The sequence below is a fragment of the Serinus canaria genome, chromosome 5, assembly GCF_022539315.1.
Source record: "Serinus canaria isolate serCan28SL12 chromosome 5, serCan2020, whole genome shotgun sequence".
NCBI classification, from domain to species: domain Eukaryota; kingdom Metazoa; phylum Chordata; class Aves; order Passeriformes; family Fringillidae; genus Serinus; species Serinus canaria.
Window position 1 is genome coordinate 5446510 of NC_066319.1, and position 12116 is coordinate 5458625.

General features: G+C 47.8%; 1 protein-coding gene across 6 annotated transcripts in view; it reads left to right on the plus strand.

Annotated features, from left to right (window-relative positions):
- Window positions 1–3763: 3763 nt before the first annotated feature.
- Window positions 3764–12116, plus strand: part of TEAD1 (TEA domain transcription factor 1) — a 160717-nt gene continuing 152364 nt past the window's right edge. For 2 of the 6 annotated variants that reach the window (XM_050974797.1, XM_050974802.1), the window contains exons 1-2: window positions 3764–3962; window positions 4573–4722. The gene's annotated coding sequence lies outside the window, so the exon portion shown is untranslated. Of the gene's footprint in view, window positions 3963–4443; window positions 4723–12116 lie in introns of those variants that run through there. The other 4 variants (XM_050974800.1, XM_050974801.1, XM_050974799.1 and 1 more) reach the window with 3 other exon arrangements.

Sequence of the window (12116 nt, forward strand, 5' to 3'; positions counted from 1 at the left end):
CTTCCTGGAGTGAGCAAGGCACTCTGTTAGCCCTGTGCCTTTGGGTGCTGTTTCACCTCCTGCAGAGGTAAAAGCCCCTCTGGATTTGGGAGGCAGGGCTGAAATGTGCCAGTCCTGTTGCCTGCCCCCCGTGCCCCTGCTATCAGAGCCCCCATTAGTGAGGACAGGAGTGGTTCCTGCATGCAAAGCACAGTCCAGCCTGCACCTTATCTCCAGGCATGTTCACACTTGCCTCTGCCCCAGACTCAATAGGACTTGCACTCCAAGCACTCTTTCACTGACAGAGGCAAGGCTTGATAGTGCTGCAGACCTTTATTCTCTAATTCTTTTGTTGGCTTTTTCTGTCCTCCCTTGCCTCACTCCTTTCACAGTGAAGCTGATTCCCTTTCCTCACTGTTGTCTCCTGTTTCTGCTACTTCCTATTTTTTCTTCTCCCAAGCTACAGTTTCCCTTGCTCTCCCAGCTGGTTTCCTTTCAGCTGCTCTTTCTGCCCCATCAATTCCTTTTATTTTTCAGCTTTTCCTTTCTCCATTTTTATCACCCTTTCAAAACTTTCATTTTTCCTGTCTTCTGTCTGTAGTTTCAAAAACTGTTTTCACTTTCTCTGTCTTTTCTCTTTCCCCAGTCTCTCTCCCTGAAGTCCTTTTATTGGACTGTCTCTTGAACCCCATTCTTTCCCTTTCTTACCACATTTTCACATGTCTGTGTCTCATTTCTAGCTGAGCTAAGCATTTGTCCCCAGGAAATGCCCCTGCCTGGGCTTGTCCCAATGTCCCTTTGTTTCCTGCAGCTTTTGTAATTCTCAGCACACCTGTGTGCCTGGAGAAGCCACTCAGCAATAAACAGAGGGCAGGCAATCCATCAAAGCTCTGTCCATGAATGTGCTGCCAGTGTGCTTTCCTTCCTTATCCACCAGGCCTCCAAAGCCCCCCTGGCACGGGGACAGTGGCTGGGCTAACAGGCTGGCAGACCCTGATGTTGTTTTACCTTGTCTTTACCATCTGTCAAAATGCACAGATCTCTCTCTTTCCCCAATGCACCTTTTTTTTTTCCTGTCAGAAAGTCCTGGGAATTCCAGGTATGCATTTTGGAGTGCCTGCCAATGTGGTGTGGCTTGACAGGATCATCTGCAGGGTGTGTGGAGGCCAGAGAGAGCCATGCTGGGCACAATTTCCCTCCCTCAGTGTTCAGAGGGTTTGGTCTGGCTGTGCCTCTCAAGGGCTGAGCTTCAGTCACCACGCTGCTTTGTTCATCCTGGCCTCACTTTGGGGGCTTTCATTGCTATGTGCAGAGCCTGCGGGCAAGACACTGCCAGGACCAGCCTGAGTGGAAAACTGTGGATTGTGGATGAACCTTTACATTGTGCCAGTGGAAGGCTTCCAGTCTTCCCCAAGCATTTGGTTTTGCCTTCCTCCCACAGGAGAATTTCTTCCTCTGGAGGACACTAACAGAAAACTTCAGAACCTGGGAAACAGACAGAATTGCCTGAGCCTTCCCTGCTGCTTGCAGTTAACAGGAAAACATGGAGGCATCAGGTAAATTTAATTATTCTTCCACAATTCTTCTGAATTCTGAATTGCAAAGGTGAACGGTCTGTCTGCAGCTCCAGACAGAAGCTGTATGAGTCTGACTTGTGCTCATCCACAGGGATGGCTGCAGAAGCACTCCTCTTTTTTATTTTCTTTTCCACAAGGAGAGCGTCATCCTGCAAAATTTGCATCACTTCCATTTGTGAGAACTGCTATAGGTGAAAAGTTTCCAAACTCTTCTTATCCACTGTCCAAAGATTTGCTGCTTTCCCTCCACATGCAGAGAGCTGTGGTGCCTTTTGGGCCCTGCACATGCACAAAATTTAGGAGTCAGTATTCTTGGTACTTCCTCTGCAAGCCTTATGGGGAAAAAATCACATTTATTTAAAGACATTTCACATTTCTGTTTTTGCAGCGAGCATAGCAGAGGGAGTTTCAAGCCTAATGACTAAAAAAAATAAATCTGTGTTAGAGGTGTTGGGGGGCAATGTTTTGTCCCATTTTTCTTTTCCAGCTTTGGAAAAGAGTTGGGAATCTTCAAGTGCACTCAGGAGACTATGGCTTTTGTGCAGACATCTGCAAAGTGATTGAATTTTACCAATTGTGCAGGCACTCAGACACTTATTAGACAATATTGCCAGGGCTATTTGGAAAGAAGGAGTTGGAGAGAAAAGAAATTCTGCATGTGGGAAAAGGGTTCTTGTAGCCTGTTTTCGGGAAGAAATGTTTCAGCCAGTGTGGAATGGTGGGGAGCAAAAACAATCTCCTAAAATACGTTCGGTTTTGCATTCTCCCAGTCCTTTGGGCAAGAGCTGCAGAGCCCTTGGCTGTGTTTGGCGTTGTTACTTGTTGCACACCTTTCTGCAGGGCGGTTTCAGTCAGTGCCAGCGTGGCCAGCGGGAACCCGGCACCCTCTGCCCGTCACACACGCTCCGTGCCCGCTCCACAGATGTGACAAACAGCTGCAGCTCCCTGAAAACTGCAACGTGAGCTTCCAGTGGCTCCTTTTCCAGAGGCTCTGGGGTCAGCCGCAGGCTGCAGGGATGTCTGCTAGCAGCATGGCTGTCTCACGGCGTTGGGACTGGGGAGGCAGCGGGACCAGCGCGTTCCTGGCATTCCCAGATCGACGCGCTGGGCATCCCTTCTCAAAGCTACAAAAAATTAACATGCAGGGCGTTTGTTGAGGATTCCACCAGCATGTCATGAACTCAGGTGCGGTGTGAGCGCGTAGATGCTGCCGGGTGGTGCCGACACATTGTTCCTCTGGGGCTGGAACGTGATTTCTGCGATCCTCCAGAGGCGGTAGCCCTGCTGGGCAAACTTTCAAAGGTGGGTAGAAATGTGTGTTTGCACATCAAAGCAGGCAATTTATTTCACAAACACCAAGGTGTCCAGTTATCCGCTTTGCTTATGCAAATATGAATTGTCACAAGCACAACAGCTGTGCCTTCCCTGCAATTATTTCCATAAGGTAGCGGATTGTGAAGCGAAGGAGACGTGCCTGTGATGCTGCTTGGGGAGCGTTTCTGGGGGATGGGTTGCACCAGACAAGAAGGGTACAGATAGTCCAGTGGCACTCAGGCTCCCTCATTTGGAGTGGCGCCAAACTGGCGTTGTGAAATCTGGATCTGGGGACAGCTTTGTGAGAAAGGTCAGCATCTGGATTGAGGGTGAAGACCGGACCCCTGGGCCGTGCTGTGTCCACGTCAATTTGGGGTGCGATGTCTTCTCACCCCAGGCTCCCTTGGGCCTTTTGGACACAGACCCCGCGTTTCTCAAGCTTTGCACAGGGCTTTGCAGGGCACCCGGGGGTGGGATGCGAGCGTGTGTACACCGAGCTCCCCGGGGAGCCTCCCCGCCAGTGCCCCAGGCGGACCCCGCAGCAGCCCCCATCCCGCGCATCCTTCGGAACTCCCTTTCGCAGCCCCGCACGCCGCTTTGCGGGCCCGCCCGGCGCTCCACCGCGGGCCGGCATCTCCCGGCGGTGCCCCCGAGCCCGGTGCGGCGGTGCCCCCGGCGGGCCCCCTCCCGCGGGCTCCCCTATGAGGTCAGCGCGGCGCGGAGGCCCCGCCCGCGGCCCCGCCCGCCCGCCCGCGGCCGCAGGGGGCGGCGGGCCGCGCTCCGCCCCGCGGCCGCCCCGCTCCCGCGTTCATTTCATTCCTCCCCTCATTCCGCGCATTCCTCGCATCGCTGGCGCCGCGCAGCCCGGCCGGGAGCCCGGCCCGCCCCGCCGCCGGCCGGGCAGCAACTCATCCTCCGAGGGCTCCGTCCGCCGGCCCGCGGCAACCTACGGCCGCGGTATAAATAGCCGAGCGGCGGATTAAAAATAGGCGCGGGGCCATAAATAGCCGGGGCGGCCCGGGGGCGGCGGGCGAAGTTTTGCCGTCGGAGCGCGGCGCGCTGGCGGAGCGCGGAGGGGGCCGCGGCGCGGAGGTAAGCGGGGCCGCGGGCGCGCACGCCGCCGGCGCTTTGTGCGGCGGGGCGGGGGGCCCGTCCGGCCGGGGGCGGCCCGGGGGGGGCCGGCGCCCCCGCAGGTGCCGGGGCGGGCGGGCCGGGGGCCGCGGCGGGGGCAGAAGTTGCTCGCCGCGGAGTTGCGGCGCTGCGGGGCCGCGGCCGGAGCTGCAACAGGCGCTGCCGCCCGCCCCGCTCCGCTCCGCTCCCCCGCTCGCACTCCCCGGCCTGAGTCACCGCCCGGCACCGGGCGCGCTCACACGCCGCTCGCTCGCACTCACTCTCTCGCTCTCTCACGCACACACGGGCTCTCCCCCTTCGCACACGCGCGCACCGATCCTTGGCATTTTTCACATATTTTGTTGGGCTTTTTTTTTTTTTCCCCTCCCCGCGGGGAAGCACGCAAGCCGGGAGCAGCCCCGGGCTGGGCGCCGAGGCTCGCAGCGCTCAGCAGCCATCCCCGGGCGGCCCGGCCTGGCGCGGAGCTCCGCTCGCCGCGCTGCCCCCGGTTCTGCCTCCCTCCCCTGGCTTGTTTTCCTCTAAAAGATGAAAGAAGGAATGTCCTTTCTCGCTGCTGCTTCTCCTTCTCCAGAGCTGCTGTTGCTGCTGCCGCCGCCGCTGCTGGTTAATTGCACATTCAAGTGGAAAATTTTCGGGAGTCAGCAGAAACATTGTATCCAAAAAAGACAAAGTCGCAGTTACAGCAACGCCGAGGAGATTGTCCCTGGAAAACTTCCTTTCGGTAGGAACCGCTCGGTTTTTCGGTGGCTTTTTTGGTGGTTTTTTTTTTTTTTCATTTCTCGGCGAGGTTGTGAGGAGCTCCGTCGCACAGCTGTCCCCGGCGCTGGTGCGGAGGCCCGGTGGCAGCCTTTGTTCGCTTTCAAAGGAAGTACACTTCCAAGGGGGAGGGAAAACTTGTACAGTGCGCCTTTTGTACCCAAATTAAAACAAAGCGGCCCCCTCCACACAACCAAACAAAAACAGCCAGGCGAAATAAAGCGAGAGGAGGGGGGAAATATCTCTTGTTTTCACCAAGGAAAAAAGTTTGCGCTCCCGCCTCTGTTGAGCACGGTCCTAGTCGTGATTTTTCTCCTCTTGAAATCTGTTTTAAGTTGAACGGTGTTACCAGTATAAAAATATTTATGAAACAATGAAATACCAGCCACCCACGTTTCTCAGGAGAGTTGTTAACTTATTAGAAACAAGTGCCCGCCTTTGATACGAAGAAATGAAAAGTGACCTCCAGAAGTGCTGGAAAGTTAGGGAGCAGTTCTGCCCTGCGCTCTCTGAATGTAAATGGCTCCCAGGGTTTCTTAAACTGCTCCTTTCTAGGCGAGAAAGGGCAAGAAACATCGGATTGTACTGCTGTTTTCTGACTTAAAATAGCGTATATAAGAAATAGAAGCCGAAATGGCAGAGCCTCAGGGAGGAAAAGTACAAATGCAGCTGTATTCCTGCGTTAGCAGGAGCATGTTTGCTTTCTCTTCATGCTGCTAAAGTTTGGAAATGCAATCTTGCAGGTTAGCGGTTCTGCAGAGCTGGGTGAGGGCTGAGCTGGGAGCTGTGTGGATAACATGCCTGGCTGCATGCTCAGTTATTCTGCAGCACATCTAATATGGAAATCTCTGTGGGAATGCCTCTAACAGGGAAATTCATGTAAATAACTACGTGCTACCTGCAATTGAATATGAAAACAAAAATGATTATAATTACATTAGGACTTAATTTAAAAATATGTAGGGTTCTTCTTACAGCCCTAGATTGGGAATGTGTCTCTGTAATGTATGATGTATTCTACCTCTATAAATAGTTGGGGAATACCATTACAGAATATTAGATTGTACTGATGGTAAGATGGTGCTGTTAAAAATGACACAGACCTGGATATTAAATTACTTCGGGGGGTGGGAGGAAAGCTTGCATGTTTGGATGTGAACATGTGTATTTTTAAATACACACGTACACTCACACACTTTATTTGGGAACAGAAATACAGGAATTCATACAGTAGATGTTCTTGAAACACAAACCCAAAGATTTTCTATTTGGATCGCGTTCTGAAGTTGCAAGTTTTTAAAATCCACTTTTTGAAATTATTTTCACGAAGGGTAAACATTTCAGAGGTGCATTTATTTTTTCACCTTTGTGGGAAAGCACATCTTTTCACACTGCACTGGTGTTTAATTAGGGCATAAAGAGTTTCCTGTACCAGCAGGGATAATTCTGCATTTTGTTTGCTCCGGGTTTTTATCAGCTGACCAAGCAGAAATTTTGGATGCAAAGGATTTCTTTCAATTTTTCTTCTCAGCAATCCAGAAATACCTTTGGAAGTTCTTTATCACTAAACATGTTTGGTGTATTTTGAGCATCCGTCCAGCTTACGCCGCTTTGGTGAAGTAAATATTCCTGGACTTTCCAGCCAGGAGAGTGGAACAACAGCCCCTGAGGTTCAGATTGTGGTTTTATATTCTCCACAGTTTCTTAGTCGCTGCTGAGTGGGGAAGCACTCCAATTTTTCCTTGAAGCCAAGGAAAAATGTAGATTTGACAGGAGTCTTAGTAAAGACAGAGCACGCTTAAAGGAGTTTTAATTAAACAGCCAGAAAAGAACAGCAGAAACTTAATTCCGAAGTAGCCCCGGCCGTGAGTGTCCAGCTGAGCACTGATAGTGAGTTGGGATGGCTGTGTGGGGACGTGTGAGCCTGTGTGCAGTGTGTCTGGTGTCACTTGGAGCCAGTGGGTTTCTGTTGCTGCTGCTGCTGTTGGGCGCCGTGGTGGTTTTGGATATTGTAAAAGTGGTTTCTGGGCTTTGTCTGTCCATGCCTGAAAAAGTTAAGTTCAGTTGAGTCACATGCTGAGGAAAAAAAAAACCCCATTTCTTTCTCTTTCTGTTTAAGCTGCCTTTGTGATAATGTTGTAAGCAAACTTTCAAGGTACGGTACAGGCAATACAGGAACAAAAACTTCAGGAGCTATAGAGAAATACTGGCATCTTTCATTAAAAAAGAGTGAAAGGTAAACACATGCAGTTGTGTATTATGATACAGCTGTCAGTTTTCAGTCTGTAAAGTAGGATGGTTACACTGCTGGAAGAATTTCACCAGAAGCAATCTCATTTTATTAGGAGGTGCTTAGGACTGTTCCCAAAACATGGAGATTTACTGTAGAGTTCTGGATGTGTGTGTCTGGGAGAAGGTTACCTTCAAACCTGTTAGGAGCACTTGGTTTCTTACTGCGTGCCCACCATATATATATATAAAAATATGTGCTCATCACTCATTCTAGTGGTGTTTCTTCATGTCATTAATAGTAACCCTGCACCCCTCTGGAGATGGTTTAAAAGCTGTCTTTCTGTAGTGATTCCCTTTATTTAAGAAGAAAGTATTGGCTGGATCCAGTCCTTGCTCAGGTTAAAGTGACCAGGATGACTCATAGGAATAAACATTTGCTGGATCAAATACTAAGATATTTACAGCATGTGCTTTATGTCCATGGTTAGTGTGATGTTTGATGTCTAAAGAAGGACATCTTTGATTTAAAAGAATATTGATTAGGCACACATACTTTTTCAAATTTCTGCTCGGGGCTTATGTTCTGCTTAACTTGTAATCTGCCCAAGACTGGAAGGCAAATTTCTATTAACAGCTGATCATTCATTCCATTTGGGCTCTTATTCACGGCACGTGCAAATATGAGGCGAGGGCTGACTTCTTAGAAATCTGGTCTAAATTCAGGATAATTCCATCCGCTTCATACGGCCTGCTGCTGGATTACATTGGCTGTAATGAGGCTGCAAATTGGCCCTTTAAAGATGATTTTGGAGTGCCCAGCTCATCAGAGGGACCCACCTTTTCGTGAGAGGAGCAATCCTTTTTCCTGGGACCTGGGGTTTGATTTCCGCGGTGCCGCCGTGTTGCGCTTTGCCATTGAGGCTTGCCGCCACCAGAGATGTGTTCTATTCCTAAACTGCAGCCCTCTCCTGCTAAAGAATTATTTGAATCTCAGCAAAATTTTACAACTTTCAGGAGGTAAATCGTCTCCCTGCCAGCAAGGGCTGTTACAGGTTTTGTGGCAGTTTGTGCAAGTGCTGTATAATTTAAATTGCATCCTGTGGTATTTGAACAGATGAATGGCATTATTAATTGTAAAGCCAACTGACTCCAAGCTGTGCTGAAGACACAGTTTTAGGGAAAAAATCTCTGCAAGAAATTCCCACTTTATGACCATATCTTGCTCTCTGTTCTTGGACAAAACTCCTTTTGACTTTTGCAAGTGGAACAAGGATGGAATAATATTTCCTGGAATAATTTTGTGTTTGGTTTTAATGATTGCTCATTTCCAAAACAGAAGAGAGTGAGAAGTTGCAGACTTAAGTCCTTTGAGGCAGCAGCTTCAAATCTGCTCCTCAGATCTGTCACATAAAATTCAGCTAAGTGTTTTCTGATTTAATACAACAAACTTCTCATTTTTGTGATCCCACTGCAGTCACCGTGAGTTTCACCTTGTCATTGGAAAAGCCAAAATTTCTGTCTGTGCCGATGCAGATTCAGCAGCTTTTATACTGGATCAGGTTATTAATACTCAACCAGAATTATGTTAATTTCAAAATACAGGGATTGAAAGTCAAACCCTGGCTCCCGACAGCCAGCTGGAGTTATTCTGCCCAGGAAGTTCTCAGAGTGACCCAGCACAGCCCTGGTTGCTGGGTGGGTTTTGGTGCCCGGCCCGGGGCGCGATGGAAATCCGCGAGCGCGGGGAGGGTTTGCGGGCGCTCGCCCGGCTGGCACAGGGCTCTGACCCCATTTCCTGGTCCCTCCAGCCTTGCCTGGCTTGTCAGAGCCAGCCTGTTTTAGTTTGGCTCCTGTCCAGTCCGAGGTATCACCTACAACATTTTGTCCTTTGTCTTGTGCTCGCTGTTCACTGGAGCAGCGTGATTATTGCCCCTGCGCCCTGCCTGGGCTCCAGCTCGCTGGGCTTCCCCCAAACCCGGGGCTCAGAGCCCGTCTGGGTGGCTGCAGCAGCACACCAGCACAGAACCCAAGTGCTGTGCCAGCAGGTCAGGAGGTAGAATGTGAAATCTCCCTGTGTGGGGAGGGGGAAGGGCCGAAAGTTTGGGATTATGTGTAAAACTATTAAAATGCTATTGACTGGGAATCTGAAACAATGACGAGTGCTGTTGTTTTTACAGATACATGAACTGAAAACTGCTGCTAATGATGGGAAATGTTAATTATGTGAGAACATATTGAACTTATATTCTCTGGCATGAACTTTTTTAAATGCATCAACTGTGCTGCCTTTTATGCGCACAGCTTTCTAATTATCATAATTCAGTACAGCTCTGGCTTTTGGAAAGAGTTCAAGTGCAATCTCAACTTAACATGAAAGGAGTTGTTTTTTTTTTTTTTTTAAACTGAGAATGTTCAAGAACAATTTGAAAAGATAATCTAAAAATGCTACATACTTAGCTGGGTATAAGTCAGAAAATAAATATGTTCCCATAACTGCCTATCAAAGCAGAAGGGATTATTAGAACAGAAAGTTATCTATTTTTCTCATTATGTCTTTCACACTCCTACAGAACACAGCTAAAAGCACATTTTCATAATTGAATATCATAGACAGACCTGCTATATATTGATTGACAGTAGTTTTTAGTTTGTCAGTTTTTGTAATGATTGAGTAGATCGCTGTGTTGTTACCAAAAGATTATTTCTCCTCAAATAGAAGGATTTATTTTTTTTAATAAAGCAGGAAGACAACTTTCATGATACTTTTGGTATCAATGTGTTTCTGTAACGTATTCAAGTCCCCTTGAATATGTTACTGGTCAGTTTTGCTTGTCTTTGTGGAACTTGAGGGGGTTGTAAATATCAGGTTTTTCTAAAGCACTCAGAAGTGGTTTGGGTTTTATTTTTTGTTGTTAGTTTTGTTTTGGTTGTGTTGGTTTGTTTGGGTTTTTTTGTTGTGTTTTTTTTTTTGAGAAGGAAAAGTAAATTTCATGTAACTTGCACTTTAATTGTCCTTTCAGAGTTTTTTTTTTTTTTTTTGAATGTGATCAAATTGCTGGTTTCCACATCACACACTCCCCACCGTTTTTTTGGTCTTTTCCGTTACTACAGTACATGCTACATTTCTGAAATGCAAAGAAAGCCCCAGTGAAACAAAATGACTTCATTTGAGCTGGCACTTAAGAGTAGAATTCACTTCCACAGTGCTGAAATAAAAGAAGCCAAGTGTTTTAAATAACCACTCCCCTAGGCCAGAGTGTTTTTAGAAAAGCTCATTGTCTAGATTTGAGCTGTAGCAGTATGCCTGCCTCTGTTAAATCTCCTGATCCAGACAGCTCGATTTCTAAAGTCGACATCTGGTTTACTCTTTGTTCACCTGTTTAAAAAAAAAAAATGCAAATAGGCGAGTGTGCCATTGCCCTAGAGCTCTGCAGAAAAAATAAAAATGCTGTTGACAGTTTGTCAAATAGTGCTTCCAGTCTAAGACTGCAGTAGCCTATTGTTATGCCAGCAACAGGCAACAGAAGTTGTGGCACCATATGGCCGGTATATGCTTCAGATAAGCTATCTGTTAATTTAGCTTATCAGTGGTGGTTTGATATGCTTCGTGTTTGAATCGCCAAGCAGAATGGCCTTGGGTACTTCTGGTGCCAAATTATTCCTTAACGTTGGAGACATCACAATGATTCCCTTGGTGGAATCTCTCACCATTCATTCACCTCATGGTGCTGGGAACAGCAGTGCTTATTTTTGGAATTAGTTGGCATGGTTTGTTTGGGGTTTTTTTTTCTTTTTTTTTCTTTTTACGTGGTTGTCTTTCTGTTGGGAGATTATAATTCAGGAATGACATTTTGGTTTTGAGGGGAGAAAATGTCAGAGCAGACTTTGGAAGAAAAGGTAAATTCATGGAGGTTTAGGGGATTAAAGCTTCTGTTATGTGTATATCAATTTCAAAAAATATGGTGATCTGGGACAATAGTTAATGGGAAAAAGGAAATTTTATTCACACCTAATCTATCCCCAATATCAATGCGCACTTTTTTCTTTTTGTTGTTCTAAAGGTAGTTTACAGCTTAAAATATAAAAGCAAAACTCTGTAAACAGTTTCCACGTCCGTGGTTTTACCTTCATTCTTTCAAAAAAAAAAAAAAAAAAATTAACCTTTAAAGACAGTCACGTCCCTGTATCTGCTGTCAGCTGATCTTTGAAGATTTTTTTTTCCCCTCTGCTTTTTCCACGATCAATTGAAAGACCAGAAGACTGGAAGAGCCACTGGAAGCTCCTTTATCTCCCCCTGGCCCTGCCTGTCTTTGGGAGTGATTACTTTGCAGCAGGAGAAGTTTCCAGCCCCACGAGCAGCCTCCCTTGGTGTCCCAGGGCTGATGTGCCTGTGCTGCTCCCTGCCCTTGCAGCACATTCCTGTCTCCTGCCCCAGGGGCTGGCCTGCCCGCTCCTTGCAGGGCTGTCCCTGCTGCCTGGAGCCTCCTCTTTCCTTGGCAGGCCATTCCTGCTCTGGGTTAAGCTCTCCTGCCCTGGGGTCCCTGGGATTTCTGTTTCTCTCCTCTTGCACCCAGCTGGCCAGGTGCTCCATCCCCGAGTCCTCTGCTGGTGGTGTCACTGTGGTCCCCTCCCTGCTGCCCCCAGCCCTGCCCTGCTCTGGGTGTTGAGAAGAAAGGGCCACTTGTGCTTGCCATGCCTTTCATGTCCAGGTCCTTAATGGCCAAGAAAAGGACTTGGATTCTCTCTCAGAGAAATCTACATCATCCTCTGAATCTGTTTGCTGGCACCGCTCTGTTTTAGCAGAGAGAAGTGAATTTTTCTCCAATTGAAGCAGAGAAATGTGAACAGTTTGAGCAGTGGCCACTCTTTCCCATTTCCCTCTTTCCTCTTTACCATTTCCCTCTTTCCTCTTTACCATTTCCCTCTTTCTTCTTTACCATTTCCCTCTTTCTTCTTTACCATTTCCCTCTTTCCTCTTTACCATTTCCCTCTTTCTTCTTTGCCATTTCCCTCTTTCTTCTTTACCATTTCCCTCTTTCTTCTTTACCATTTCCCTCTTTCTTCTTTACCATTTCCCTCTTTCTTCTTTACCATTTCCCTCTTTCTTCTTTACCATTTCCCTCTTTA